The sequence below is a fragment of the Meriones unguiculatus genome, chromosome X (assembly GCF_030254825.1).
Source record: "Meriones unguiculatus strain TT.TT164.6M chromosome X, Bangor_MerUng_6.1, whole genome shotgun sequence".
In the NCBI taxonomy this organism is placed as follows: Eukaryota; Metazoa; Chordata; class Mammalia; order Rodentia; family Muridae; genus Meriones; species Meriones unguiculatus.
In genome coordinates, this window is record NC_083369.1 from 119,838,811 (window position 1) to 119,864,659 (window position 25,849).

At 41.0% G+C, this 25,849-nt stretch overlaps 1 pseudogene; it reads left to right on the forward strand.

Annotated features, from left to right (window-relative positions):
* The window catches only part of LOC132649955 (protein regulator of cytokinesis 1-like), a 30,265-nt pseudogene extending 19,310 nt beyond the window's left edge, over positions 1 to 10,955 (forward strand).
* Positions 10,956 to 25,849: the final 14,894 nt, after the last annotated feature.

Consider the following 25,849-nt stretch of genomic DNA (forward strand, 5'->3'; position numbering starts at 1 on the left):
CCGTAGGTTGAGAACTGCTACACTAGAGGAATTTAAAAAAGAAAACCACTAAACTTGGCCAGGCAATAGTGGCACATGCTTTTAATCTCAGCACTCGGGAAGCAGGGGCAGGCAGATCTTTGTGAGATCAAGAACAGCCTGGTCTACAGAGTGAGTTCCAGGACAACCATATCTCTTATTCAGAGAAAATGTCTCAACCAAAAAAGAAAAAGAAAAACTACTACTAAGCTTGTAGCAGAGGACTACATATAAACCTGTTCCTTCTTCATGACACCAAGATTATACGGTTAAGATAATACTATGACGTTGACAAGGAACTGTATGAACGTGTCCAGAAATGGGAAGATAACTGAAAACTTTTCCTATAGTTTGAAGTAAGAGCCTCGTTTTATCTGTTTTTCTCTAGAGCAAAATGAACACCATGAAAGCATGCCAGGTAAGGTAACCCATACCTGTAATCCCAGCATTTGGGAAGCCGAAGGATTGTCATGAGTTCTAGCCTGGCCTCTGCTTAAAGTGGAAGCAAAAAAACATTACAAATATAGAAGTCAAACTTTGAAGTGAGAAAAACTGAAGCTTACAGCTAGTCCTCTGGTAATCCTACTTTTGGTTGAAAGGAAAGAGAAGTCATGAACAGGTATGAAGCAGACTCCCTGGTTGACATACCCACATTTAAGAGGGAATAAGAGATCAGTGCCTCCTGCAGTTATTTTTTACAGGCTGTATCCATCAGATATTATGTCAAAAAATGTTACCGGTTACCTGGCCCTAGTTTTGAGTAGTACACCTAATTTAATGTTATGTACTCATTGCTTACATACATTAGAAAATAACAAAAATGAGAAGTTAAACAGAATGGCAGGTGTGTGTTACTGAGAACTATGTGTGTGAGTGTGTGTCTGTTGATGAGAATTAAACCCAGGGTCTTATGCATGTTCTGCCATTCAGCTACATCCAACATTAACCATTAACCGTTTGCATTTTCTAAAAATCCTGGTGATTTAACCCAAGGTTTTCACATGCGCTAAGTATAAGTGGGCTGAAGTTAACAGGCAAGTAAAGGCACTACACTAATTTTTTTAAACAAGGTCTCACTGAGCAATGGTGGGGTAGGCCTTTAGTCCCAGCACTTAGGAAGCAGAGGCAGGCAGATCTCTGAGTTTCAGGCCAGCCAGGGCTACACAGAAGAAACTCTATCTCAAAAGCAAAAATAAAAACAAAACTAACGAAAAATAAAAAAAAAACAAGGTCTCACTCTGTAGCTCCAGCTGGCACTCACAGAGATCTGCCTGCCTCTGCCCACTGAGTACTGGGGATAGAGGCTTGTGATAACAAGCCTAGCTTATAACATTCCAACAAAGAGAGCACTCATTACTCTTATTGTGTATGGGTGTATGCTTTGTGGCGCACAGGCTGACCTGGAATTCACTTTGTAGACCAGGCTGGCCTTGAACTCAAAAATCCACCTGTCTCTGCCTCCCAGGCTGACTTTCTTTTTTGTAGTATAACTACTGGAAAGTTGCCCATGTTCCTATAAATAACCTTTCACTTGGTTGGGCCTTGGTGGTGCACACCTTTAATTACAGCACTTGGGATGCAGAGGCAGGTGGATCTCTGACTTAGAAGCCAGCCTTGTCCACACAGAGAGAGTTCCAGGACAGCCAGGGCTGCACAGGGAAACCTTGTCTCTAAAACCAAACAAAAACCCATCACCCATGATCCTTTAAGCCATCTTTTTTTTTCTTTGAGACAGAATTTCTCTGTGTAGCTTTGGCTGTCCTGGACTTAATTTGTAGACCAGGATAGCTTCCCCTGAGTGCTGGGATTTTAGGCATGCACCACTGCACCCAGCAGCAACCATTTTTTTTTTTCAGAAGTCTTGAGAATATAATAAAATAAAATGAAACATATACAATTTCTAGTCCTTAATCATTCTTAATAGCATTTATCAAAAGGAAGGAGGGAGCAGGAGAGGAGAGTCACCTGTTTACATTAAGTATCACTAGGTCCCCCTTCATTCTCTTGCTGTCCTGTTTCTGAGTTGTTTTCCACTATTTATCCAGAGCCCCAGCTGGACAGTCCAGACACAGGTTGTTTTGGGTGGTTCTCCATGGTCACAAGAGATAAACCTTCCTATAAGTACGTTAGCTGTATCTTTTTTTTTTTTTCAATGCAGTTTATTCAGGAACATTGAACAATCCTCGGACCCCGGGGAAAGCCAGCCCACAGCTTAAATAGCCTCTGGGTAGCCAACCCAGGCGTGCCACGGGGGCAATGCAGATAGGTCCACATACATGGAAGCAAGCCAGATCCTCGGCCTTAGCCAAATGTGGAGTTGTTCGTGACAGAGAGCACTCACCATCGGGAAGGTGGAAGGCGGAAACCAGCTCCATCTTTAAGGCATAGCATTCCGCAGCTCTCTACAGTTCCCCCTTTTCCATTTTTAAAAGCTCATTGGCTCACCTGTCTCCAAAAAACAATAAGTAGAACAGCAATAGTTGACAAGAGGAAGAAAGTCAGTAGGAAGGCAATAATAGAATAATAGGAGGGTGAATATTAAGAAAATATATCACATATATTCATTAGATTATAAAACTTATGTAATAATTAATATGTGAGGAGCCATAAAATGGCTGCTTGATTCTAGCCTGCTTGGAACCCATGAAGCACAGTGTGCTTAGCACGACACGGTGATTTTTCACCCGTCGACCACAGGTGTTTTTTGATTGTTAGAGGTTTGCTCAACTGTTTAGATTTGGCAGGTATAGTTTGAGAACTTTACTCCCTCTTTGAGAATTTCTTGAGAATGTCCTGCTCTGTGATTTTCACTGAAACCTCTTCCTCCCCCCAAATTTCCCATTCTTACCCCTTATAAGCTGTAACCTAAAGATCATTAAATGAGACTTGATCAGAATTTTGTCTTGTCTCCATTCTTCGAGTCTCTTGTTCCACCTCACTCTCACCCCCTCTCTTAGGGTCTCATTCGACTGACCTGCTGGCCAGGTCATTAATATATGCTGATAAGTTTTTTAATGGAAATGCTAGTTTCCCTAAACACTAGTGGATGACCTTATATATGGCAGGGAATGCCCATGGAATAGAAAATTACCGTTTCTCACTTTTGAGTAGACAGTAATACAAAACTTGTAAACGCATGTTAAAGTTATCTGATGAGGAGTCTTAGCAGAAATAATTGGTGTCTATAATAGGTTTCCGATTTTGATATTTCATGTGGTGTTTGTATGTGTTCATGTGTGTGGATGCACATGTGTACATGTGCAAGCAGGAGATTAATACCAGGTGTCTTAATTGTTCCCAACCTTTTTTTTCTTTTCTTTTTCTTTTGGATTTTGAGACAGGGTTTCTCTGCGTAGCCCTGGCTGTCTTGGACTCACTTTGTAAACCAGGCATCCATTGAACTCACAGCTATGTGCCCAACTCTGCCTCCCAGAGTGCTGGGATTAAAGGCATGTGCCACCATGCCTGGATCTACCTTCTTAATTTTGAAATAAGGTTTCTGTCTGCCCTGGAACTCTGTGTAGGCTAGGCTGGCCTCAAACTCAGAGAAAACTTCCTGCCTCTGCCTCCTGAGTGCTGTCTTCCGTCTTATTTCTTGAAATCGCTCACTGAACTTGGAGCTCAGGAATTAGAACTGGCTGGCCATCAAACCTCAGGATCCATCCTGTTGTCCAACAACCCCAACCCCTGAGCGTGGGGTTACAGGATGTGCTGCCACATGCAGCTCTTACATGGCAGGCACTTTACTGTGTTATCTCCACATTCCTCAAGGTTTTACTCTAATAAGTGTATTTTTCACAGAGAGAAGCTTCAGCTCCAAGGTGGTTTACAAACAGAGGGGGAAATCTTCCAAAAGAAGAAAAGGAGTTTGCAAAGCTCCAGAAAACGCTCCGTAAGGGAGCTTTGGTTATAAGATACCTTATTCTTTGTCTTTTTTAAACATTGAAAGGACAGCACAAGCACGTATTGGACCTTTATTGTAGCAACTGGTTATTAGAGTATGTGAGTTTACTAGGGCTGCCACAACTAAGTACTGTAGATTAGTTGACTTTGAACACCAGAAATTGACCTGTTTAATGAGCTCAAGGTGTCTTTGATAGGATTGGGTCTTTTCTGAGTCTGTGCTTGACTTAGAGATGGCTATCTTCTGTTCCTGTGTCTTCATGTGGTCTTTCTCTGGGTCTCAGTCCTAATTACTACCAATCCTATGGATTAAGGCCCACTCTAATGGCCTTGTTTGAACCCTTTTACCTTCTTAAAGCTGTCTCCAGATAATAACCATGAAGCATCCGTACTGTCAAGACTTCAGTGACCACTATAGCATAACAGTTGTGCCTTTCGCATGGGTAAACTTTTACAAAAAGTGCTGTGCACTTTATTATTGTAGTCTATTTTGTAATAGTATTAAATAGCTTTAATTGACTTTTGCCAGATACTAGTCCACAGTTCTTAATTTATTCATACCATTGTCCAGTATCCCTATAGTTTATATTATTTCCATGTGTAATTGAGGTATTAAGAAGTTTAACTTATCCACCTTAGGGATGGTTAAGATGTTGATTCCATATAGAAACTCTGGTAGTGTGGTACCATAATTCTGTTTACAAATCATCCTGTCTGGTGTTGGTAGTGCATGCCTTTCATCCCAACCCTCAGGAGACAGAGGCAGGTGTATCTCTGTTAGTTCCAGGTCAGCTTCTTCTACAGAGTGACCTTCCAGAACAGCCAAGGCTACACAGAGAAAAACTGTCTTAAAACCCACCCTCTCCCCCCCAAAAATCACCCTGTCTAGATAATGTTGGTTTCCCAGTGCTGTTTCCAACTTTAGTCATCAAAACCTCCATTTTTAGACTGGGTTTTCCCTTTTTAGAGTGTGTCTAAATGAACCCTCTGTGATTTCCATTTGATCCAACCTATATCCATGTGGGTACAGCTATCAGAAGCTATCTGGGAAGGAGTCTTTCTTTAGGATAATTATTTCATTTGAGATAAACACCAAAGATTTGAAGTATTTATAACACGTCCTTTTTTTTTTTTTTTTTTTTCCGGACCACCTGGAAGAGGAGTTGCAAGCACAGACTGAAAAGTGGGAACAAGAGCAATCAACAGAATTTGTTGTAAATGGGCAGAAATTCATGGAATATTTTATGGCACAATGGAAATTATGTCGGATGGAGAAAAAAAGAGCCAAAAAGGAAAAGGTAAGCTGTGCACACAAATTAGGAAAAAAAGGATTGCAATTAGAGCGGTCCTGCATCTCTGTAGAAAATCAGGGTTTATTGAAGAATCGGTAGATTGTAGCAGATTCATCTACCCCATGTCTCAGAGATTTTTATCTGGTTTTTGGGCCTGCTGTATTACTGGGTCTATCATTGTTTCCCACGGTAACTGAAGAACAAGATACAGAGACCGAGATGTTATTTGGCAGTGCTGCCCTGGCACCTAGCAAGAGACCAGGATTTACTCCCAACAAGTCTGGCAAAGTACGCAAGGTAACTATATTCATGCTGCTGCCTTTCACAAGGAACCAGGAAAGCTAGAGAGAATTCTTTGCTTTTTATTGCCCTCTGTCCTGATAAGAAGGCGAAAAGATTTCTGTCTTCCTAGGCTGAGTCCATTTGAGAGCAAATGGGAAAATACTTTAATGCTAGATAACAGCTTCTAGTGAGAATCATAGTGTAGCCAACTCTGTGCCATTTATCAACACCTTACATTAAACTCCTAGGGGCTAATAATTGCCACAGCATTCTATGGTAAGGTTCATCCTGTAACTCTAACAGATGGCCACAGTACTAGCTGAACGACACCTTCCATGCTTTTAATAAATGATTTGAGAATGCTGGCTGGGGCTACAGGTATGAACCACCACACCCAGCTTGTTGAAGATTTTTAAAAATTAAGTAGAGTGTTTGGAAGGCTCTGGTTCAATCTGTAGCACTAAAAAGTTTATAATTTTATTTAGTATAATAAACATGTATTATGTAAAATGTGTACTTTTAATAAATTTTGACAAACATATGCTCCATAAAACTATCACTATAACAAGGAAATCATGAAATTTGCAGGTAAATGGTGGGAACTGGAAAAGATCATAATGAGTGAGGTATCCCAGAAGTAGAAAGACACTCATATATAATATAGGATAAACCTACTAAAATCTATACACCTAAAGAAACTAATCAAGAAGGAGGACTCTGGCTAAAATGCTCAATCTTCATTCAGAAAAGCAAGGAGGATGAACATCAGAAGGAGAAAACATGGAACAGGAAAGCCTGCCACAGAGGACCTCTGAAAAGCTCTACCCTGCAGGGTATCTTTAAGCAGATGCTAAGACTTATGGCCAACCTTTGGGCAGAGTGCAGGGAATCTTATGAAAGAAGTGGGAGATAGTAAGACCTGGAAAGGACAGGAGCTCCACAAGGAGAACAACAGAACCAAAAAATCTGGGCACAGGGGTCTTTTCTGAGACTGATACTCCAACCAAAGACCATTCATGGAGATAAACTAGAACCCCTGTACAGATGTTGCCCATGGCAGTTCAGTTTCCAAGTGGGTTCCATAGTAATGGAAACAGGGACTGTCTCTGACATGAACTGATTGGCCTGCTCTTTGATCACGTCCCCCTGAGTTGGGAGCAGCCTTACCAGGATACAGAGGAAGACAATGCAGTCAGTCCTGATGAGACATAATAGACTAGGATCAGAAGGAAGGGGAGGAAGACCTCCCCTATCAGTGGACTAGGGAAGGGACATGGGTGGAGATGGGGAAAGGAGGGTGGAATTGGGAGGGGACGAGGGAGGGAGCTACAGGGGGATTATAAAGTGAATAAATTGTAATTAATAAAAATTAAAATAAAAAAACTATCACTATGATGAAGACAATGGACATATCTATGGCTCTAAAAGGTTCCTAGTGGCAGTTTGCTAGGATCTGGGGTAAAAGGAGGAGAATATAATCAGGTATTTACTGTCACAATGAATTTGTATAGTCTAATAGACTTTTATACATTTTAAACAAATAGACTCATGAAGTATATTTTGTAGAATTTCTTTAATTTGTCAGGTTTTTTGAGATTTATCTGCATTGTAGCATATGTTAATAAATCATTCCTCTTTATTGAGCGGTATTTTATTTAATGCATATGTAATAATCTGCTTGTCCAGTCACCTGTCAGGGGATATTTATTTCTAAAAACTGCCATAAACATGTGTAAGTCTTCATATGCATTTACGTTTATGTTTCTCTTGGGTCAACTGGTACACATCTTGTGCCATAAGTAGGTATACATGTGTATAGCTCCATCAGATTGGTATAACAAGGCTTTGAAGCAGTCCTTAAATTTCCTTCAAGCTGTGCAGTATTTTGCACAGCCAACTTTACTGTGGAAGCTCATTTCCTGGACACTTCATGCTCACTTCTCTGCAGGGTAGGGCTGGGTTGTTGGAAAGGTTGATGTTGTTAACCTCACATCAGTAACGCCTGTGTTCCTAGATGAACAAACACTACCTCCACATCCCGTGCTACACCCAGTAACAGCACTGGGCCTGTCTTTGGAATGGTGCACCGCTCACCTGTGTCTCGACTACCTCCTTCTGGCAGCAAGGTCAGTATATTGTGTACAAACACATCCCTATCTGTTACCTATTTTCCCAGAGGTCCTCCTCGGTCTAGTTTCTAAAATCATGGTTTGGTGATCATTGAGATTCTGAGAATTAGGCCAGAGCAAGATAATCATTAGACCAGGGCTTTTGAAACTTTCCTTGCATGACCTCTTTCTACATAAGGAATAACCCTGGTTATATAAATATGTATGAAGCATAGGTACACACCTGGCTACATGAGATCATGCTTTAGATGCAAACAAACAAGAGATATACAAATAAGGAATTTATTTTAAGCTGGATTTGATGGTGTACACTTATAATGCTCTTACTTGGGAGGCAGAGGCAGGGCACTCACTGGCATTGTAAAGCCCTGGTGCACACACGCACATGTGAGTTCTCTCTCTCTCTCTCTCTCTCTCTCTCTCTCTCTCTCTCTCTCTCTCTCTCACACACACACACACACACACACACACAGCTGAAGCTGCACCTGTTTTTTTGTTTGTTTGTTTGTTTGTTTGTTTATTTGTTTGGAGACAGGGTCTCACTATAGAGCTCTGGCTGTCACTATAGAGGTGATCTCAGAGATCACCTGCTTCTGTTGGGATTAAAGGTGTCCATTGTGCCAACTGCACCATCTTTTAAGCCAGAAGTGTAGGATTATAGACATATGAGTGATATAAATGTAGGCTTGGGTTTCATGTGTGTGAGTGCATTCATTCTAAGGTGAGAGATAACATGAGTATCTTTCTTCTGTGCAGTCAGTAGTCACTTCTATGTGTTCTGGAAAGAAAACACTGGAAGCTGCCTGGCTTAGGGACAACAAGGAGAACATGGAGCTCAATGGCAGCATCCTGAACAATGGGTATTATGACTCGACACCTCCCTCTGCCCCTCCGGTACAACTGCAGCATTAAGTCTGTTGCCTGCACGTAGTTAGAGTTTTCGGTAATTTGCCTTTTCAGATATCTACCAGTCTCTGGGGAGCACACAGTTGGCAAAGCAGGTATCTTCCCAAGGGCAACAGGGATATTCAGTCAGGACAGTGACCTGAAGGCTGAAAATCCCTTTCCTGCCTTGATCATGTGGGTGGCATAAAGGGGTGTACAGGAAGTTGATATCAGCAGCTACACATTTGACCTGGATCCTTCCGCTTAAGCTGTACCACTCCCTGGTTGCAAGATGATTCACGCTGAGGGTTAGTAAGGTATGTGCTCCAGGAAATAATCACACAAGCCAAGAGCCTCAGTAAACCTGCACACAGCCAGGATTCCCATCCCCATTTGTTGGGGCCTTTAACTCTTTCTAGCACATTCTAGGCCTTTGGTATTACAAGTGGGGATGGGATGGGGGCCAGGTATTTTTTTTTTAATTTCTTTTTTTTTTTAAGTAGGTAAAAAAAAAAAAAAAAAAATCTTTGCCTAATCTTAGGTGGCACTGAGAATCCAAGTCAAGTCTGAACATGTTTTCTTGCTAGCCAGCATGTCAGTCTCCTGGAAACAGACACCAGATACTTATTTTTGAAGCCCATAACAGAAATTCTTGCTTCCTTTATTTTTAAAAGGTTCTATGTTGATACAGCTGAGATTATGGGTTAGTGTAGTTCTGTGCCCAGATGGGGTCACCAGAGAGCAGTGGCAGTGGCTCCTCTAAACTACCTATGTCAAGATGATCAGAACTTCTCCTTCACCCGTGTCATCTTGTTTCTCTGCTCTTTGGCCTTGGGCCTTCTAAGGGCATCTATCCATTTTCCCACCAAAGGAAAGACATGTGGCTTTTCAGCTCTCATCCCACGGATCAGGCCAAAACCCCTGCTCCCTCTACTTCATGTGGCTTTTGTCACTTGTTCCATCTTCTCAGGTTCAAACCCCTTGATTTCATGGTCGCAAAACCTTTTTTACTTACCCCAGCCCCAAGTATAGAGGTCTCCTGTTCCTGCAACCAAAGCAACAGTGGTAGCTGCCAACTACTGTTGTACTACTGGCAAGATACCACTTGGCCTGGCACAAGCCATAGACACATGCTGTAATTCTGACACGTGCTTAGCACAAAATAACATACTTATTACAAACTTCTATCGCTTTGGGGGTGGCAAAGGATCTAGTTTAAAAAGTTGTATTTTCCTAAATGTCAAGTGATTGACCTCAGTACATGGAAGTACGACTTAGACTGGGCAGGTTTCCTGCCCATGAATGATTAGACACCTAGACAAAGAACCTATTGGATCTGAGGGTGTGGAGCTGTTAAAGATGCACAAGTAACCTTTTTCCTTTGTTTTACTGGAGTGGTTCTCTAGCTTCTTAATGCTGAGACCCTTTAATGCAGTCAGTTCTTCATGTTGCGGGTGACCCCCCCAACCATAAAATCATTTTGTTGGTATTTCATAACTGTAATTTTGTTGCTGTTACGAATTTTTTATGAGTTGTAAATATCTGATATGCAATCCCCAAAGGGAATGTAACCCACAGATTGAGAACCAGATTGCTTGTTTGTTTGTGGTTTTGTTTTTAATAGTTTGAAACAGTCTCACTGTATAGTCCCAAGTTAACTTCAAAGTACCAATCTTTCTGCCTCAGCCTCAGGGTTAGAATTTATAGGTGTGGGTGAGCCATCTTGCCCAGCATGAAAGCTTATCAATGAGTGAGGCAGCTCATAATAAATATATATCTAAAACTGCTATAAAAAGGTAATGTTTCTTAAAAAACATATCTCAGTCTGCTTGTTTGACACACAAGAGGCCCTGGATTCAATCCCTAGCACACACAAAATGCAGTGGCAGGCTTAGCTCTATAGTCCTAGCTGTGCCAAAGCCTGAGACAGAACTATTTGAACCCAGGAGTTTGAGACAAGCTTGTATAATAGAGCGAGACTCTCCCTAATATTAAAAAGGGTGGGCAAGGCAAAGTGCAGTTCCCGATTAAAAATGGGATAGAACACTGCCCCACCCTGGGCCAGTCCACTCAGGTGTCACCACAGTTGTGTGTCGGGATCCACAGCTGGCTGTAACTACATCTGAGCCTCGGTGAAGATCCAGTAAAGCTTGGAAGGGCTGGATGTCTATGAAGGGGGCAGGAGCGCCAACATCACCCAGGGCTCCTTCCTCTCCTTTGAGACAATATTCATTCAATTCTGTGGCTTTAGAATAGTCATAATGTTTAACATTCTGGGCATGTGAAGCTCCTCTGCACACTGTCTTCCTACAGTGGCTCTATAAAAGATGATTTTCTAGCTCCAGAGCTGGTGCCCAAGCCTTACTCAGAAGACCTACAGGTTGTGCAGTGCCAAAACTGGCATCAGCCTCCCCATAACAAAAAATGTCCAACTGTCACCCGGTGATCCATGATCCTGAGCACCTGCAGCTCAGTGTCCTGTACGCAGTAAAGAGCCAGTGATGGCATCCTAGAGGCTGACCTTACCTTCTCTTGCTGTTTTTTTTCCTCTGCTGTGCTCCTTCGGGGCAGGACCTGCTGCCCCGACTCATTCTAGCCCCAGATATAAATACCCCCAGTCTCTGTAAGAGATCAGGAGGATCAACGAAGCATACTGTGAAAACCTTCCATCCACCCCACCTCCCCAGAATATCCCCATTACCAGTTCCTATGGTCAAGTAAAAGCTGTCCTTCCCAGGTATCCCTTCAAGCAAAGATGCTCCCCTACCAAGTCGTAGCAGCTTCCTTGTCTTAGATTCCCTGTCCATACAACACGTTCAGTCACATCCTCTGGCCTCCCTCTTTTCCAAACAGACTCACTATGAACCTCTCTGGCTGGCCTCAAAGTCCCCATCCTCTTCATGATTGCTGGAACAATCATGCCCACTTTTCCTTCAACTTCCCCTTTCTTTCAGAGATGATCTTACTATATTGCGTAGGTTGGTGTCTAACTCCACGCTTAAGGTCTTTTGTCTCAGCCTCTCCAGTACCTGAAACTATGTGTAAGCACCCAGTTTAGTAATTCTTTAGCTTCCCTGCTAGCCTGCTTCCATTTTCATTTTTCAGACAAAATGTCCAAAAGTAATGAAATAGTTGACAAATTGGTATCATGTTTAATTAAGACCAGAATATTATTATGAATAAAACTGTTATGACCATGGTTGAACAAATGTTCTTGTTGTGTACTTGAGCATATTTTGGATATATGCTTGGGAGTGGTATAGTTGGATCTTGAGGAAGTGCTATTCTTTAATGTCTGAAAAAGCTCCAGATTGATTTCCAAAGTGGTTGTAAAGTTTACATTCCCACCAGCAATGGAGAAGGGTTCCTCTTTCTCCACATCCTCTCCAGCATGTATTATCACTTGAGTTTTTGATCTTAGCCATTCTGATGGGTGTAAGGTGAAATCTCAGAGTTGTTTTGATTTGCATCGTCCTGATGATTAAGGACGTTGAACATTTCTTTAAATGTTTCTCTGCCATTCTATATTCCTCTACAGAGAATTCACTGTTAACCCTGTACTCCATTTTTAATTGGATTACTTGATTTGTTGCTTTTTAACTTCTTTAGTTCTTCATACATTCTGGATATTAGCCCTCTGTCAGATATAGTTTGGTGAAGATCCTTTCCCAGTCTGTAGGCTGTCATTTTGTTCTGATGACAGTGTCCTTTGCTTTACAGAAGAACCCCTGCTCAGATGTAGCCCATGGCAGCTCAGTATCCAAGTAAGTTCCCTATTAAGGGGAACAGGGACTGTCTCTGACATGAACTCAGTGGCAGGCTCTTTGACCACTCCTTGTGAGGGGGTATCAGCCTTGCCAGGCCAAAGAGGAGGACAATGCAGCCAGTGCTGATGAGACCTGATAAATTAGGGTCAAATGGAAGAGGAAGAGTACCTCCCCTATAAGTGGACTTGGAGAGGGGCAAGGTAGGAGATGAGGGAGTGATCGTAGAATTTGGATAGAATGAGGGAGGGGGCTACAGCTGGGATACAAAGTGAATAAACTGTAATTAATATAAAAAATAAAAATATAAAAAATTTAAAAAGTAGAAAAAAAGACTAGAATATTAAAATTATCCAGGAACAAAATTTGGAATAAATCAACAATAATGATAGATTATACATTCAAAAAACTAGAGAGTTTACCCCTAACACTAAAAAATAAGGGGAAATGGAGAATGAAATAAAACCAGGACAACCGTTTGAGAATAACTATTATAAGGAATCCATCACCAGATTGTGGGTCACACCCTTAATCCCAACACATAAGAATTATAGTAATTTAAATTTAAAAGATTCTTGCAAAAAGCAGGGTGAAATTCAAAGTGAATGTCCTTTGTGATCTAAATATAAGTATAATTAAACCTTCAATTTATAAATAAAGAGAAAGGGGAATATATTTATATATATCCACACATGCTAAGGTATGGTTAATTTCAAAATAATTTTTTAAATTGAAATTGAAAGATAATACTTTTTCTGTTGCCAGAAATCATTTCCCCCTAGGAATGATATAATCTGCCAAAAACCCTAAACCCCCAGGGTTAGGGTTGGGACAGAGTTTGGCTTTTTTCTTTCCAGGAGAATAAAAGCACAAGACCACTGGACAAGCGAATCATCTAAGGAAAAAGGATGGGTCAACAAGACAGGGGCCTACCACAGAGGGCCTCTTAAAGACTCTATCCAGCAGTGTATCAAAGCAGATGCTGAGACTCTTTTTTTTCTTTATCAATTTTTTATTTTAATTTTTATTAATTATAATTTATTCACTTTCTATCCCCGCTGTAGCTCCCTCCCTCCTCCCCTCCCAATCCCACCCTCCCTTCCCCTTTTCCATCCATGCCCCTTCCCCAGTCCACTGATAGGGGAGGTCTTCCTCCCCTTCCTTCTGATCCTAGTCTATTAGGTGTCATCAGGACTGACTGCATTGTCTTCCTCTGTATCCTGGTAAGGCTGCTCCCAACTCAGGGGGACGTGATCAAAGAGCAAGCCAATCAGTTCATGTCAGAGACAGTCCCTGTTCCCATTACTATGGAACCCACTTGGACACTGAACTGCCATAGGCAACATCTGTACAGTGGTTTTAGTTTATCTCCATGAATGGTCTTTGGTTGGAGTATCAGTCTCAGAAAAGACCCCTGTGCCCAGATTTTTTGGTTCTGTTGTTCTCCTTGTGGAGCTCCTGTCCTTTCCAGGTCTTACTATCTCCCACTTCTTTCATAAGATTCCCTGCACTCTGCCCAAAGGTTGGTCATAAGTCTTAGCATCTGCTTTGATACCCTGCAGGGTAGAGCTTTTCAGAGGTCCTCTGTGGCAGGCTCCTTTCCTGTTCCATGTTTTCTCCCTCTGATGTCCTTCCTCCTTGCTTTTCTGAATGAGGAGTGAGCATTTTAGCCAGAGTCCTCCTTCTTGATTAGTTTCTTTAGGTGTATAGATTTTAGTAGGTTTATCCTATATTATATGTCTAATATCCACTTATGAGTGAGTATATACCCTGTGTGTCTTTCTGCTTCTGGGATACCTCACTCAGTATGATCTTTTCCAGTTCCCACCATTTACCTGCAAATTTCATGATTTCCTTTTTTTTTAATTGCTGAGTAATATTCCACTGTGTAGACATACCACAATTTCTGTATTCATTCCTCATTTGAGGGCCAACTGGGTTGATTCCCAGTTGGAATTACAAATATTCTGGCTATTACAAATAAAGCTGCTACAAACATGGGTGAGCAAATGCCCTTGTTGTGTACTTGGGCATCTTTTGGATATATGCCTAGGAGTGGTACAGCTGGATCTTGAGGAAGTGCTATTCCTTATTGTCTGAGAAAGTGCCAGACTGATATACAGAGTGATTGTAAAAGTTTACATTCCCACCAGCAGTAGAGGAGGGTTCCCCTTTCTCCACATCCTCTCGAGAATGTGTTGTCACTATGGGAGATCTTTCCATCTTCTGATATCTTCTTCTTTTTTTATTTTTTATTTTTTTTATCAGTTACATTTTATTAACTCTGTATCCCAGCCATGTCCCGATCCCTCATTCCCTCCCAGTCCCTCCCTCCCTCATCTCCACTGTGCCCCTTTCCAAGTCCACTGATAGGGGGGACCTCCTCCCCATTCATCTGATCCTGTTTTATCAGGTATCTTCAGGACTGGCTGCAAAGCCCTCCTCTGTGGCCTAACAGGACTGCTCCTCCCTTCGGGGGTGGGGAGACCAAAGAGCCAGTCATTGAGTTCCTGTTAGAAATAGTCCCTGTTCCCCTCACTTTGGGAAACCAATTGGTTACTGAGCTACCACAGGCTACATCTGAGTGGAGGTTCTAGGTTATATCCATACATGGTCCTTGGTTGAATGTCAGTCTCAGAAAAGACCCTGTGCCCAGATATATTTGGTCCTTGTGGAGCTCCTATCCTTTCCCCATCAGACTAACTCCCCTTCTTTCTTATGATTCCCTGTACTCTGCCAAAGGTTTGGTCATGAGTCTTTGCTTTGAAAACACTGCTAGATATCTTCTTCTAATTGTTTCTTCAGAATATTTTTCATACAATGCTGTGGGCCGACCCAGCCGGAGTCCTCACCCGAGGGAGAATCAGGCGTTTGGATATCAGGTTAGACACAGGTAGGTGAAATGACAGAGACCACACCAAGTAGTGTTGGTTTGGATCTACTGTGCTTTACTGAAGTCAAGCCAACACTTATATTGTGATTACATAAAGAGGCACCTAAAGTTGACATATTTCCCGGAACATATACAAAGTTTATATTTTAACTGAAGGCGATCTGGTAAAAGGCAGTGTCTACAAAAAAATCTTGGCATAACGCCTCTTAAGCAGAGCAAACATAGAACTAGTGTTATTGCTGCTAATTTAGTGAGTAGAGGGCCAGGGTCTGTTAATAGCTAAGTTGGCTAAAGGTTTACAACCCTCCTAGAGTTAAGCATTGAGGAAAATTCCTCCTGTTTGTCTTGCTAAGGATTTACAATCTTTCCTTAAAGATAAGATGCTTGAGCTAGCCTGTCCGTAAAACTCATAGTATAATATAGAACTCTCTGACCTCCTATGTTTGCCTATCTTCTTTTTGCCTCATCATAAACACCTGTGTTTGGTAGTGGTTTTGTAGTAGTTTTACTGTAGTGGGAATGTCCAGAGCATTTATCCTAACAGATCCTGATTAAATATTTTCTTTAGAAAGCCCTAAAACTCTTGTCCCTTTATTAACTACAATGTTTGTTTTTTCCACAAGCAATTCCTGATGCTGAATCTGATTTATTACCTCTCCTAAAATTTTATTTTCCTTCTACTTTTATTTGCTAAAGCTTTTAGTAATCTATTAGAAATGTGTTTCCTTGAATAGTTAACTGTGCTGTTCCAAGAATCATAGAGAAACAGCAAAAAAGCTCATCAATCCAATCTTGCAACTGAGTAAAGGTGGGACTTTCAGCATATGTCTTTTTGGCTTAGATGGCCATGTTAGGATTCTTGCTAGTGACCTCCAGGTAGCATATTTCCAAAGAAAACGTATCTCCCGTCTAGTAGCACAATCTATTGATATACTACGCAGATGACGCTGGAGAGGGTGTAGCAACACAAGTCTGACTTTCTTGGTTAGGGTCACACCAAGGTACCTTATGTTCTTTGTGGCTATTGTGAAGGGTGTGTTTCTCTAATTTCTTTCTCAGCTCTTTTGTCTTTTGTATAGAGGAAGGCTACTGATTTTTTTTTGGAGTTAATTTTGTATCCACCCTCTTTGCTGAAGGTGTTAATCAGCTGTAGAAGCTCTCTGGTAGAATCTTTGAGGTCACTCAAGTACACTATCATATCATCTGCAAATAGTGATACTTCGACTTCTTCCTTCCCAATTTTTATCCCCTTGATCTCCTTTAAATGCCTTATTGCTCTAGCAACGACTTCAAGAACTATGTTGAAACGATATGGAGAGAATGGGCAGCCTAGCCTTGTCCCTGATTTCAGAGGGAATGATTTAAGTTTCTGTCCATTTAGTTTGATGTTGGCTATAGGCTTGCTACATATTGCCTTTACTATATTCAGGTATATGCCTTGTATCCCTGATCTCTCCAAGACTTTGAACATAAATGGATGTTGGATTTTGTCAAATTCTCTTTCAGAATCTAAGGAGATTGTCATGGTTTTTTTCTTTCAGTTTGTTTATATGGTGGATCACATTGATGGATTTCTGTATTTTCAACCACCCTTCATGGCTGGGATGAATCCTACTTGGTCATAGTGGATGATATCTTTGATGTGTTCTTGTATTCAGTTTGAAAGTACTTTGTTAAGTATTTTTGCATCAATATTCATAAGGGATAGACAAACCCTTAGCCAAACTAACTAAAAGAAAGAGAGACACTATCCAAATCAATAAAATCAGAAATGAAAAGGGGGATATAAGGACAGACACTGAGGAAATGCAAACAATCATTAGGTCTTATTTCAAAAGCCTATACATCACAAAATTTGAAAATCTAAATGAAATGGACAATTTTATTGATCGATTCCACTTACCAAAGCTGAATCAAGACCAGGTAAATCAATTAAATAGTCCTATATCCCCTAAGGAAATAGAAGTGGTCATCAAAAGTCTCCCATTCAAAAAAAGCCCAGGGCCAGATGGTTTCAGCGCAGAATTCTACCGGACCTTCAAAAAAGAGCTAACACCCATACTCTTCAAACTATTCCACAAAATAGAAACAGAAAGAACACTACCAAACTCATTCTGTGAAGCCACAGTCACCTTGGTACCTAAACTTCACAAAGATGCTGAGACTCTTAACCCAACTTTGGGCAGAGTACAGGAAATACTGTACTCTGAATTCTGAAAGTAGGGGAAGATAGTAAGACCTTGGGAGGACAGGAGTTCCACAAGGAAAGCAACTGAACCAAAATATCTGGGCACAGGGGTCTTTTCTGAGACTGATACTCCAACCAAGGATGATGCATGGAGATAACCTAGAACCCCTGCTCATATGTAGCCCATGGCATCTCAGTCTCCAAGAAGGTACCCTAGTAAGGAGAACAGGGACTGTCTTGACATGAACTCAGTGGCAGGCTCTTTTACTACCTACCCCCCCCAAAAAAAAATAAAGGGCAGCAGCCTTGCCAGGCCACAAAGGAGGACAATGCAGCCAGTTCTGATGAGACCTGATAAGCTAGGGTCAGATGGAAAAGAAGGAAGACCTTCCTTCTTGGACTTGGAGAGGGGAATGGGAGGAGATGAGGGAGGGAGGGTAGGATTTCGAGGGAATGAGGGAGTGGGCTACAGCTCAGATACAATGTGAATATACTGTAATTAATATAAAAAATAAAAATTTAATTTAAAAAACAGCAAATGTCCCAAGAAAAAGAGTAAATTAACCAAGTGGTATCACCCACCTCCAGCTGGCTGGCCTGAAATCATGCCAGCACCCATGCCACTATCTTGGCCCACTGAGTGGCTGCTCCTTCCCACTGGGCAAGTACCCTATGAGGGCTGGGGTTGGGACAGCCAGGGCAGCCACTCCCTTTTTTCTTCCTGCCATGTGGCTGGCCCACCCATGGTGGATTCCTAAATACTTGTCTCTGCTGCCTTCTACAGATGTAAGTGGCAAATATGGTTCCAATTCAATTAAAAATTAAAGCTGGCATTAGGATTGGAGCATGGCTTTCTCCTCTTTACCCACATATACTTGTTAAAGGAATGTCCAAAATCTCTGTCTCATAGCAGAAGAGCCACCTGGTATGGGACAGAGGAAAACAAAAACCAAGGGACGATTTTATTGTCATTAATCCCATAGTCGTTTGGTTTTCATTTTACTCTAAAACTTTTCTTAAGGTATAAATAATATCTCAAAATTTTAAGATTATTATGTATGTATAAGCTTTCTGTTGTGGTACTAGTAGGCATACAGAGTACTAACTAATTCTAGAAATAAGCTATATCTAGCTTCCTGTATGTGTTTTCAGGTTTGAGTCAGAAACAGGTAATGAGGAACAAAGTTTGTGTACCTCAGATGTGCTTAATAGATTGTGGTCCTCAAACCTTTTGGACATCTGTTAAGTTTTCAACAACAACCCATGACCATTCCTAAGAGTAACCTTTGAGGTATCCAAACTCATGATGGGTTCCTGCAACGATGAATCAATCTGGACTGTGGGAACACCAACCACTGGGAAAAACTGCTCCAAGCCTCTCTGCCACCAGGTTCTGAGCAAACAGTAGACACCTTAGGGTTGACTGCTGTGTTCTAGTCAGGATTGCCACTAAGCTGACAAACACCATCCAAAGATCAGTTTTAGACTACAAACTTCTCAGGACATTCAAATTGCTGAGTTCATAGGAGACTGACAAGAACATTTTACATAACTTGGAACTCAAAAATATTTAATCCCAAGACTGCCAAATACAACCAAGATGGATTTTGTGTAAATCTTGACAGAAATATATTCATTATTGTAAATAGTTTTACTATGTTATATTTAAAACCTTTCCTTTTTAGGTTTTATTGTTGTTGTTGTTTGGTCAATTGGTTTGGTTTGGTTTTCAAGACAGGGTTTCTCTGTGTAACCTTTGTTCTACTTGACTCACTTTGTAGACCTGGCTGGCCTTGAACTCATAGAGATCTGCCTGCTTCTGCCTCCCTGAGTGCTGGGACTATAGTCAAGTGCTGGGATTACATGTATGTGTCATTATACCCAATCTTTCCTTTTTATTTAGGCAAAACAAGGGGAATGTTGCAGGATATTTAATCACACTGTGAATCCAAGATTGTGTTGTTTACTGGAAAAACCTGTTTCTTGTTGTGGAATGGCTCAGCCTTAGCACACACTTTTAATCCAAGAGCTATCTTCTTGAATATTGTAAACAGGATTAAATATAGTTAACCCTAGGTCAAGAGGCAGAGCAAGCAACCAATTGACAGGAAGTGAACATAGGAAAAAGAAAACAGAGAGAGTAATAGGAAGTCAGGAGGATAGATAGTGAGCTGCACAGGAAGTAGAAGGGAGGGGCATTCAGTTGGAAGGAGGCTGTTAGAGTCAGTGTGGGGTTGAGGGTATTCCTTCTGGGATGTTGGCTGAAGAAGGTTAGCTGGGTGCTTTCTCTGGCTCTCTGAGCAAGCCGACTTTCAACTCAACATCTGTCTCCCGATTCTATTGGTAAAATGAAATGGTTGAGATTTTATTAAAAACATTTTACCTCTCTCTTTTGCCTTTCTTCTCATAGCAGTACTGGTCTACATTAGATAGAGAGTTGGAGTGACATCCCTAATGTCCTAGTTACTGTCTATTGCTGTGATAAAAACTATTACCAAAAGCAAATCAGAAGGGGTATATTGTATCTACCATTGAGGGAAGTCAGGGCTGGAACCTGGAGGCAGGAACTGAAGCAGAGGCCATAGAAAGATAATGCTTATTGCTTATGGCTTGCTCCCCATGTTTTGTTTGTTTGGTTGGTTGGTTTGGTTTGGTTTTTCGAGACAGAATTTCTCTGTATAGCTCTGGCTGTCCTGGAACTCACTCTGCAGATCAGGGTGGCCTTGAACTTATAGAGATATATCTAACTCAAGCTCCCAAGTGCTGGGTTTAAAGGCATGCACCACCACCGCCTGGATCCTCTTGCTTTCTTATAGCACCCAGGACCACCTGCTCAAGGGTGGCACAGCCTCTGGTGGTTTATGACCTCAACTGACGTTCCTTTTTCAAGATGACTCTAGTTTGTGTCAAGCTGCTAAGAAACTAATCAGGACACCTAATGTCAAAGAATCACTAGCATCACTACTTGGGAGGGAGAGACAGGAAAATAAAAGTTCAAGTCTGTCAGTTTGAGGCCAGGCTGGTCTTAAATGAGACTTTGAGCACAACATTCACTAATAGTAATTTTATAAAATGCTCAGTCCGTGCTGTGTTTTATATACTTTCCAGATATAATCACAAAGCCGTAGAAGTATTTATATGACAATATCATCACTTTGAAGTTAAATGAGACACAGAGATTAAGCACCACGACAAAGGTCACAGGGCTAGCATGAAGACTGGAAACTAGGAAGCCTCATTTGTTACCTAGAAGCTTCAACCTCTTTTGCGGGCACAAGGTCTCAAACTCCTGAACCTTAAGTGTGAAATCTGCCTTTAGGCTGTTTCCAGCCCCCTGTCCTTTGCTTTCCTGCTCAGGTTGGACCCTGCTGTCACCTAGGAAAGAACATGAGGAAACTGAGAGCCCTAATAAGAACCATCAATAGCTTCTGGAGCTGTAGAGATGGCTCAGTGGTTAACAGCACTGGCTGCTATTGCAGAGGACCAGGGTCCAATTCCCAGCACCCAGATGACAGCTCAGAGCTGCTTGTAACTCCAGCTCCAGGGGACCAGTGGCCTCTTCTGGACACCTGCACCCATGTTTTTAAAAACCAGCAGCTTACCTATAGCCTCTCTTTCTGCTCCAAGAAGAGCCTAAAGGATAGCAGCACCTAGAGAACCCAACCACCACAGTGGAACTAATACATGAAAAGCTCTAGGCCACATGCTGTGGACCAACACATCACACCTCCCCACCATCCATCATGGGTACCTGGGCTTATTGCAGCCTCCTTTATTCTTTCCTGGGTGAGCTATGTCTTACCAGCCAGGACCTTGTATAAGTGTCCTTCCTTTCGGGAGTATTTTAGAAAGCAAACCTTGGTGCCTAGAAGATGGGTGGGAGTGGTGGAAAGCCCAGTAACAGAAAGACAACAAGAGGGTGGTGGAGGCAACAGCCTAAATCTGAAAGAGTGAGGAACGATTTGGGCTCGGTTGAGCTTGGGATGTGACCTGGGGACGACCACCCACAGTAACAGGAAAGAGTGGCAAAGATCCCCAGCTTGTTTGGAGAAGCCCCAGGTTACTCAACACTCACACACAGAGAGTGCCAGCCACATGCGGCCACCTCAGCCATCTATAGGCTTTGCAGTGCCTCCAACAGCCTTGGCTCCAGCTCTGCCTCCAGTATTCCATGCCCAGCTGTCCATGCCTAAAAGAGGACAAGAGGAATATCCTGTCTCCTTTTCAATGAAAGAATTGACTTTCTTGCTTATTTTGTTTTGTTTTGGTTTTATATTTGCTTTTGCCTTGTATCACCTTGTTATACACATTCATCCAATAGCTCTGGCCTTCAAAACTGGTGATTCCTGGTCAAAGTCAAATACATGTAGAACATTTCCCCAGTTGTAGTTGTGCAAAGGAACCCCCAGAATAAGAAACCAATATAAGCTATTGCCCTTTCTATAGTCTAATATGCAATGCACAACCTTCTGCTTTATGGGAAGATCTATATATCACATATATATATATATATATTATATATCATATGCGTTCACTAACGTGTGTGCCTGTACTTGATTCCTCTTTTCTTTTGGATTTGCTGGTATGAGATTATTTATATCCTGTGTTTTCATGGGTGCAGTTAACTTCCTTGGGTGGGAGTTTTTCTTCTAGTACCTTCTATACGTCTAGATATGTGGAAAGGCATTGCTTAAATTTGGTATTGTCATGGACTATCTTGTTTTCTCCATGTATAGCAACTGAATGTTTTGCTGGTTATAGCAGTCTGTGTTGGCATCTGTTGTCTCTTAGAGTTTTCAAAATACCTGTACAGGCCCTGCTGGCTTTTACAGTCTTTCTTGAGAAGTCAGGTATAATTCTAATATTTCTTTATATGTTACTTGGCTTTTTCTTCTTGCATCTTTTAATATTTTCTTTGTTCTGTATGTTTAGAGTTTTGATAATTATGTGGCAGGGGGACTTTCTTTTTTTGGTCTAATTCTACTTGTTGATTTGTAAACTTCCCATTGTACCTTTACAGGTATGTCCTTCTTTAGGTTGGGACAACTTTCTTCTATGATTTTGTTAAAAATAATTTTTAGGCATTTGATTTGGGAATCCTCTCCTTCTTCTATTCCTTTTATTCTTAGGTTTGGTCTTTTCATAGTGACCCACATTTCCTGAATGTTTTGTGTCAGAAATTTTTCAGATTTAACATTTTCTTTGACCTATGTATTTTTTTCTATCATCTCTTCAATGTCTGATATTCTTCCTCCTATCTCTTATATTCTGTTGGTGATGCTTGTCTAGGTTTTCCATTTCCAGGTTTCGATCAATTTTTATTTCCTCTACTACTTCTATTTCCAATTTTACATCTTGAACAGTTTTATTCATTTCTTTCAAGTGTGTTTTTGTTTGTTTGTTTGTTTGTTTGTTTTGTTTCCTTAGCATTCTTCTAGGGATTTATTGATTTCCAACAATTTTTGCTTGCTTGTCTTTCCCTCGATTTTTTAAGGGATTTTTCATTTCTTCTTTTTTTTTTTTTTAATTTTATTTTTTTTTATCAGTTACATTTTATTAACTCTGTATCCCAGCCGTGTCCCGATCCCTCATTCCCTCCCAGTCCCTCCCTCCCTCCCTCCCTCATCTCCACTGTGCCCCTTTCCAAGTCCACTGATGGGGGGGGACCTCCTCCCCATTCATCTGATCCTGTTTTATCAGGTATCTTCAGGACTGGCTGCAAAGCCCTCCTCTGTGGCCTAACAGGACTGCTCCTCCCTTCGGGGGTGGGGAGACCAAAGAGCCAGACATTGAGTTCCTGTTAGAAATAGTCCCTGTTCCCCTCACTTTGGGAAACCAATTGGTTACTGAGCTACCACAGGCTACATCTGAGTGGAGGTTCTAGGTTATATCCATACATGGTCCTTGGTTGACATTTCTTCTTTTTTTAATACTTTATTATTAATTACACTTTATTCATTTTGTATCCCCCATAAGCCCCTCCCTCCTCCCCTCCCAGTCCATAAGTGTGTGGGTTTATTTCTGGGTCTTCTGTTCAGTTCCATTGATCCACCATTCTGTTTCTATACCAGTACCATGCAGTTTTTAGAACTGTTGTTCTATAGTACAGCTTGAGGTCAGGGATGGAGATACCTCCAGAAGATCTTTTATTGTAGAGGATTGTTTTAGCAATTCTGGGTTTCTTGTTATTCCATAGGAAGTTGAGAATTTTTCTTTCCGGGTCTATAAAGAATTGTGTTGGCAATTTGATGGGAATTGCATTAAATCTGTAGATTGCTTTTGGTAAGATGGCCATTTTTACTATGTTAATCCTGCCAAGCCATGAGCATGGGAGATCTTTCCATCTTCTCATATCTTTTTCTAATTCTTTCTTCAGAGACTTGAAATTTTTTTCATACAAGTCTTTGACTTGCTTGATTAGGGTTACACCAAGGTACTTTATGTCATTTGTGGCTATTGTGAAGGGTGTTGTTTCCCTAATTTCTTTCTCAGCCCTTTTGTCTTTTGTATACAGGAGGGCTACTGATTTTTTTTGAGTTAATTTTCTTTCCAGCCACTTTGCTGAAGGTGTTTATCAGTTGTAGGAGTTCCCTGGTAGAGTTTTTGGGGTCTACTATCATATCATCTGCCAATAATTATAATTTGACTTCTTCCTTTCCAATCTGTATCCCCTTGATCTCCTTCAACTGTCTTATTGCTCTAGCAAGGACTTCCAGCACTATGTTGAAGAGATATGGAGAGAGTGGGCAGCCTTGTCTTGTCCCTGATTTCAGTGGGATTGCTTTAAGTTTCTCTCTGTTCAGTTTGATGTTGGCTATAGGCTTGTTATATATCGTCTTTACTATGTTTAGATATGTGCCTTGTATCCCTGATCTCTCCAATACTTTAAACATGAATGGATGTTGGATTTTGTCAAATGCTTTTTCAGCATCTAGGGAGATTAGCATGTGTTTTTTTTTTCTTTCAGTTTGTTTATATGGTGGATCACATTGCTGGATTTCCATATATTGAACCATCCCTGCATACCTGGGATAAAGCCTACTTGGTCATAGTGGATAACATCTTTGATGTGTTCTTGGATTCGGTTTGCAAGTATTTTGTTAAGTATTTTTGCATCAATGTTCATAAGGGATATTGGCCTGAAATTCTCTTTCTTTGTTGAGTCTTTGTGAGGTTTAGGTACCAAGGTGACTGTGGCTTCATAGAATGAGTTTGGTAATGTTCCTTCCGTTTCTATTTTGTGGAATAGTTTGAAGAGAATTTGTGTTAGCTCTTCTTTGAAGGTCTGGTAGAATTCTGCGCTGAAGCCATCTGGTCCTGGGCTTTTTATGGATGGGAGACTTTTGATGACCGCTTCTATTTCTTTGGGGGATATAGGACTATTTAATTGATTTACCTGGTCCTGATTCAGCTTTGGTAAGTCAAATCGATCAAGAAAATTGTCCATTTCGTTTAGATTTTCAAATTTTGTGGCATATAGACTTTTGAAGTAAGTCCTAATGATTGTTTGGATTTCCTCAGTGTCTGTAGTTATGTCCCCCTTTTCATTTCTGATTTTGTTGATTTGGGTGGTGTCTCTCTGCCTTTTAGTTAGCTTGGCTAAGGGTTTGTCTATCTTGTTGATTTTTCTCAAAGAACCAGCTCTTGGTTTCATTGATTCTTTGAATTGTTTTATTTGTTTCTAATTGGTTGATTTCAGCCCTGAGTTTGATTATTTCCAGCCGTCTACTCCTTCTTGGTGTGTCTGCTTCTTCTTTTTCTAGGGTTTTTAAGTGAGCCATTAAGTTGCTTGAATGCACTGTCTCAAATTTCTTCTGGAAGGCACTTAGTGCTGTGAACTTTCCTCTTAGCACTGCCTTCATTGTCTCCCACATGTTTGGGTATGTTGTGTCTTCATTTTCATTGATTTCTAGGAAGACTTTAATTTCTTTCTTTATTTCTTCCCTGACCCAGCTGTCATTTAGTAACAAGTTGTTCAGTTTCCATGTGTGTGTAGGCTTTTTGCTATTTCTGTTATTGTTGACGTCCAGCTTTATTCCATGGTGATCAGACAAGATACAAGGGATTATTTCACTCTTCTTGTATGTGTTGAGGCTTGCTTTGTGACCAACTATACGGTCTATTTTGGAGAAGGTTCCATGAGGTGCTGAGAAGAAGGTAAATTCTTTTGTATTTGGGTGTAAAGTTCTGTAAATGTCTGTTAGGTCCATTTGATTCATGACCTCTGTTAGAGACGTTGTTTCTTTGTTTAATTTCTGTTTTGTTGACCTGTCCTTTGTTGAGAGTGGGGTGTTGAAATCTCCCACTATTAATGTGTGGGGATCTATATGTGGTTTAAATTTTATCAATTTTTCTTTAACAAATGTGGGTGCTCTTGTATTTGGGGCATAGATGTTCAGGATTGTGATGTCTTCCTGGTGGAATTTTCCCTTGATGAGTATGAAGTGTCCTTCCCCATCTCTTTTTATTAATTTTGGTTGAAAGTCTATTTTATC